Source organism: Chiloscyllium punctatum, chromosome 44, assembly GCF_047496795.1.
Source record: "Chiloscyllium punctatum isolate Juve2018m chromosome 44, sChiPun1.3, whole genome shotgun sequence".
NCBI classification, from domain to species: Eukaryota; Metazoa; Chordata; class Chondrichthyes; order Orectolobiformes; family Hemiscylliidae; genus Chiloscyllium; species Chiloscyllium punctatum.
Genome location: NC_092782.1, coordinates 47,068,450 through 47,074,449, shown reverse-complemented (window position 1 = coordinate 47,074,449; position 6,000 = coordinate 47,068,450). Strand labels below are relative to the sequence as shown.

Here is a 6,000-nt window from a genome sequence, read left to right as displayed (position 1 = left end):
AAAAGATGTGTAGGTCCGGTGGATTGGCCATGCTAAATTGCTCATAGTGTTCAGGGATGTGCAGTCCAGATGGGTTAGCCATGGGAAAGGTGGGGTTACAGGGAGGAAGGTGGGTCTGGGTGAGATGGTCTTCAGAGGGCTGGTGTGGACTCGATGGGCCGAATGGCCTACTTCCAGACTGTAGGGATTCTATGGTTGTCTTCTCCACACTCAAACTGTACAACTGGACCCGCCCCCTTTAACGTTCGCCTCTCGCACTTTGGTTCAATTTTCCCGCCAAGAGCGGCCGTGAACAGCGCATGCGCAACACGGCGGTGCCCGTGCGATTTAACTGCGCATGCGGGCACATTCGGTCGTGGGGAGTGGTAGTTGACGTTGTCTTTGGCTTCGTTTCAGTTTCTCGATTCTTTTGCATTTTGTTTCCTCATTAACATGAAGTTTTTTACCTTTCCTTTTAAAGAAGTCGCCAGTCTATTTTATCGTGTCCAAGGGGAGGTAAGGATTTTCTTTTGACCGCTTTCCCCAGAGTGACAGTGCAAGGATGAGTCTTCACCTCGGCAGCTACTTTAACTAAAAATATATATGTTCTTTTACCACTCAGATTCCCTAAAGGATTTCACAGCCAGCGTGTAATAGTTTTTGAAATGTAGTCACGGCTGTAATTAGGAAGTCACCGGTTTGTGCGAGGCTCCAGTAACAGCACGGTGTTCTTGCGTGCTCAACAATTTCCCAACGTAACCAAGGCTCGCATTTCCAAGCGCAGAGTTGATAAATTAGAAGGCTGGCTGATTTAGAAATCAACTAAGCATATTTTAAAAATGGGGGAGACTAGAGAATAAGAGAAAGTTAGCTGGACTTGATAAATTGCATCCTCGGTCATAAACAAAGTTGCAGCAGTGATAGTATGTGCAGTGTTTGTGATCTAAAATGCTCAGGATTGTGGGAAGTTACCAGATGATTGTAATGCTGCTATCCAGGAAAGAAGACAAAGTTGTAAACTATAGTTAGCCTGAGATCTGTTGGAGGGAATCTATTATTAAGGAGTTGTTAGGATGTTCAGAAAATTGTATGATTAGGTGGAGTGGATGAGCATAATGTGATGCACGTCTTGAATAATGTTATTAGAGTTCTTTTCAGGAAGTAACAAAGTAGAGTAAAGCAAGCTTGTAGGTCGAATGCACTTGAATGTCCGAGAGGTATTCAATAAAGTGTCATATCAAAGGTTACCATGGCAAATAAGAGCTCATGATGTAGGGATATGGAGCAGGGGTAGGTGTGGGTAAGGGTAAGGGTAAATGAATCATAACTTAGTCTTTGTGTCAAAGCAAATTATGAAGCTGATATAAAGAGTCCACAAAGGGATTTTGATTGGTTAAGACAGAGGATAATATTCAAACATCCTCATAGCTCTGGAGGTACCTCCAGCAGAAGAGGTTTGAAGCAATCACTTAACAATTTATTTCCCTTACTTCAGTTTTCCTCATTCTATGATTAAATAAACGATTGGTGATTTTCTTGCGGATTGACTCTCTGTGTTGCAGGCAATTCTCTGCATATTTCTGTCAATTTTATAGCAACTCCAGGTACACATCTATTTTGCATAGAGTTTACATGGTCCATTTTCCTCTGCCTATATTAGATTTAGATTAGATTACTTACAGTGTATGTAGCATTTGAGAGTTTTTTTTTGGGCCCTGTTCTCTCATTTTGTGGGACACATTGATGGATATTCACACCACTCGGTTTTGTGTCTCTAGAGCTTTTGGCTGCCTCTGACTGGTGACCTAATCAGTTCCCAAACAAATGTTTCATTTGGCTACAAAATTAGATTAGATTAGATTATTTACAGAGTGGAAACAGGCCCTTCAGCCCAACAAGTCCACACCGACCTGCCGAAGTGCACCCACCCAGACCCATTCCCCTACATTTACCCCTGCACCTAACATTACGGGCAATTTAGCGTGGCCAATTCACCTAACCTGCACATTTTTGAACTGTGGGAGGAAACCGGAGCACCCGGAGGAAACCCATACAGACACGGGGAGAATGTGCAAACTCCACACAGTCGCCTGAGGCGGGAATTGAACCTGGGTCTCTGGCGCTGTGAGGTAGCAGTGCTAACCACTGTGCCACCCTATTTGTTGATTTTATGAATTTGTTGGGGAGGCAATGAGGAATTTACAGGAGCAAGAGGATGTGATGGATGGCAGTTATAGGAAGGGAGAAAGTCTCCGATACAGTCACATAGATGTGTTAACTCCAGGAAAGGTAAGAGAGGTAGGCAGGTAGTGCAGGAGTCTTGTGGTTATCCCCATTTCAAACAAGTATGCTGTTTTGGAAAATGAAGGGGGTGATGGATTCTCAGGGGAATGTAGCACAAACAGCCAAGTTTCTGGTATTGAGACTGACTCTAATGTAATGAGAGGTACATTGGGTTCCAAGCGATCAATTGTTTTGGGAGACACTCTAGTCTGAGGTACAGACAGACATTTCTGTGGTCAGCAGTGAAAAATCAGAATGGTATGTTGCTTCCCTGGTGCCAGGATCAAGGATGTCTCAGAGAGGGTGCAGAATGTTCTCACGGGGGAGAAGGGCCAGCAAGAGGTCATTGTCCACATTGGAACCACATTGGAAGGGAAAGGGTTGAGATTCTGAAGGGAGATTACAGAGAGTTAGGCAGAAACTTAAAAAGGAGGTCCTCAAGGGTAGTAATATCTGGATTACTCCCAGTGCTACGAGCTAGTGCAGGCAGGAATAGGAAGATAGAGCAAATGAATGCATGGCTAAGGAACTGGTGTATGGGCGAAGGATTCACCTTTTTGGATCATTGGAAGCTGTTTTGGGGTAGAAGTGACCTGTGCAAGAAGGACCGATTGCACCGAAATTGGAAGGGGACTAATATACTGGCAGGGAAATTTGCTGAAGCTGCTCTGGAGGATTTTAAACTAGGAAGGTGGTGGGGGGACACCCAGGGAGTTAGTGAGGAAAGGTTTCAATCTGAGACTGGTACAGTTGAGAACAAAGGCGAGTCAAACAGTCAGGGCAGGCAGGGACCAAAGCAGAGAACAAGGTAGGACTGATAAATTAAACTGCATTTATTTCAATACAAGAGGCCTAACAGGGAAGGCAGATGAACTCAGGGCATGGTTAGGAACATGGGACTGGGATATCATTAGCAATTACAGGGATGGATAGGACTGGCAGCTTAATGTTCTAGGATACAAATGCTACAGGTAGGTCAGAAAGCGAGGCAAGAGAGGATGGGGAGTGGCCTTTTTGATAAGGGATGGCATTACAGCTGTACTGAGGGAGAATACTCCCAGAAATATGTCCAGGCAAGTTATTTCGGTAGAAATGAGAAAGGGTGATCACCTTATTGAGATTGTATTATAGACCCCCTAATAGTCAGAGGGAAATTGAGAAACAAATTTGTAAGGAGATCTCAGTTATCTATAAGAATAATAGGGTGTTTATGATAGGGGATTTAACTTTCCAAACATAGTCTGGGACTGCCATAGTGTTATAGGTTTAGATGGAGAGGAATTTAAGTGCATGCAAGAACATTTTCTGAGTCAGTATGTGGATGTACCTACTGGAGCAGGTGCAAAACATGACTTACTCTTGGGACATAAGGCAGGGCAGGTGACTGAGATGTCAGTGGGGAGCACTTTGGGGCCAGCGACCATAATTCTATTCGTTTTAAAATAGTGATGGAAAAGGATAGACCAGATCTAAAAGTTGAAGGAAAGCTGGTCATGACCAGTTATCCTTTCGTAGCCACACACTCTGATGACAAGCAACATGAGTTCGACTGGGACAACACTACTATTATAGGACAAGCCAAACAGAGAACAGCCAGAGAATTCCCAGAGGCATGGCACTCATCTACAGATTCAATCAATGAGCATGTCGACCTGGACCCAATATACCGGCCACTGCAGCAGACAGCCGGAACTGACAACCGGAAGCGGCAGGTACAAATCACTATAAATGCCGGAGGAAACATCACCAGAAGCACTTCACAGGAGGCTCCCAAGCACTGAGGATGTCACCTAGACAGGGGACGAAACGTCTGCAACACAAATTCCCAGCTCAGTGAACAGAACCACAACAACAGAGTATAAAGGCAGTAGGAGTATACTTAAGAGAGAAATCAGGAGGGCAAAAAGGGGGCATGAGATAGCTTTGTTTAAATAGAGTTAAGGGGAATCCAATGGGTTTTTACAAATACATTAAGGACAAAAGGGTAACTAGGGAGAGAATAGAGCCCCTCAAAGATCAGCAAGGTGACTTTTGTGTGGAGCCGCAAGAGATGGGGCAGATACTAAATGAGTATTTTGCATTGGTGTTTATTGTGGAAAAGGACATGGAAGATAAAGAATGTAGGGAAATAGATGGTGACATCTTGCAAAATGTCCATATTACAGAGAAGGAAATGCTGGATGTCTTGAAATGCGTAGAAGTGGATAAATCCCCAGGACCGAATCAGGTGTACCCTAGAATTCTGGGAAGCTAGGGAAGTGATTGCTGGGCTACTTACTGAGATATTTGTGTCATTGATAGTCATAGGTGAGGTGCCGGGAGACTGGAGGTTGACTAACAAGGTGCCACTGTTTAAGGAAGATGGTGAGGACAAGCCAGGGAACTATAGACCAGTGAGCCTGACATTGGTGGTGGGCAAGTTGTTGGAGGGAAATCTGAGGGACAGGATGTTCATGTATTTGGAAAGGTAAGGAATGATTAGAGATAGTCAACATGGCTTTGTGAGTGGGAAATCATGTCTCTCAAACTTGATTGAGTTTTTTGAAGAAGTAACAAAGAGGATTGATGAGGGCAGAATGGTGGGCTAGTGATCTATGTGGACTTCAGTAAGGCATTCGACAATGTTCCCCATGGGAGACTGGTGAGCAAGGTTAGATCTCATGGAATACAGCCATTTAGATACAGAATAGGCTCAAAGGTAGAAGACAGAGGGTGGTGGTGGTGGAGGGTTGTTTTTCAGCCTGGAGACCTGTGACCAGTGGACCAAGGGTCGGTGCTGGGTCCTCTACTTTTCATCATTTATATAAATGATTTGGATGTGAGCATAAGAGGTATAGTTAGCAAGTTTGCAGATGACATCAATGTTGGAGGTGTAGTGGGCAGTGAAGAAGGTTATCTCAGATTACAATGGGATCTTGATCAGATGGGTCAGTGGGCTCTGAAGTGGCAGATGGAGTTTAATTTAGATAAATGTGAAGTGCTGCATTTTGGGAAAGCAAATCTTAGCAGGGCTTATACGCTTAATGGTAAGGTCCTCTGGAGTGTTGCTGACCGAAGAGATAAAGGTTCATAGCTCCTTCAGAGTGGAGTCGCAGATAGATAGGATAGTGAAGAAGCCGTTTGGTATGCTTGCCTTTATTGGTCAGAGTATTGAGTACAGGAGCTGGGAAGTCATGTTGCGGCTGTACAGGACATTGGTTAGGCCATTGTTGGAATATTGCGTGCAGTTCTTGTCTCCTTCCTATCGGAAAGATGTTGTGAAACTTGAAAGGGTTCAGAAAAGATTAGAAGGATGTTGCCAGGGTTTGAGCTATAGGGAGAGGTTGAATAAGCTAGGACTGTTTTTCCTGGAGCGTCAGAGACTGAGAGGTGACCTTGTAAAGGTTTACAAAACCATGAGGGGCATGGATAGGATAAATAGACAAAGTCTGGAGTGGGAGAGCCCAGAACTAGAGGGCATAGGTTTAGGGTGAGAGTACTTTTTCTCACAGAGAGTGATAAGTGTATGGAATGAGCTGCCAGAGGAAGTGGTGGAGGCTGGTACAATTGCAACTTTTTAAAAGGCACCTCGATGGGTATATGAATAAGAAGTGTTTGGAGAGAAATGGGCTGGGTGCTGGCACATGGGACTAGATTTGGCACATGGGACTAGCCTTTTCCCTATAACCCTGATTTCCTTATTAATTTAAAAATATCTGCATCTCAACCTTGAATGTATTAAATGATTTAGTCTTGACC

General features: G+C 44.2%; 1 protein-coding gene across 2 annotated transcripts in view; it reads left to right on the top strand.

Moving 5' to 3' along the window:
* The first annotated feature begins 344 nt into the window (after nt 1-344).
* Nucleotides 345-6,000, top strand: part of LOC140466953 (peroxisomal succinyl-coenzyme A thioesterase-like) — a 54,136-nt gene continuing 48,480 nt past the window's right edge. For both annotated transcript variants that reach the window (XM_072562823.1, XM_072562822.1), the window contains exon 1: nt 345-495. The gene's annotated coding sequence lies outside the window, so the exon portion shown is untranslated. The remainder of the gene's footprint in view (nt 496-6,000) is intronic.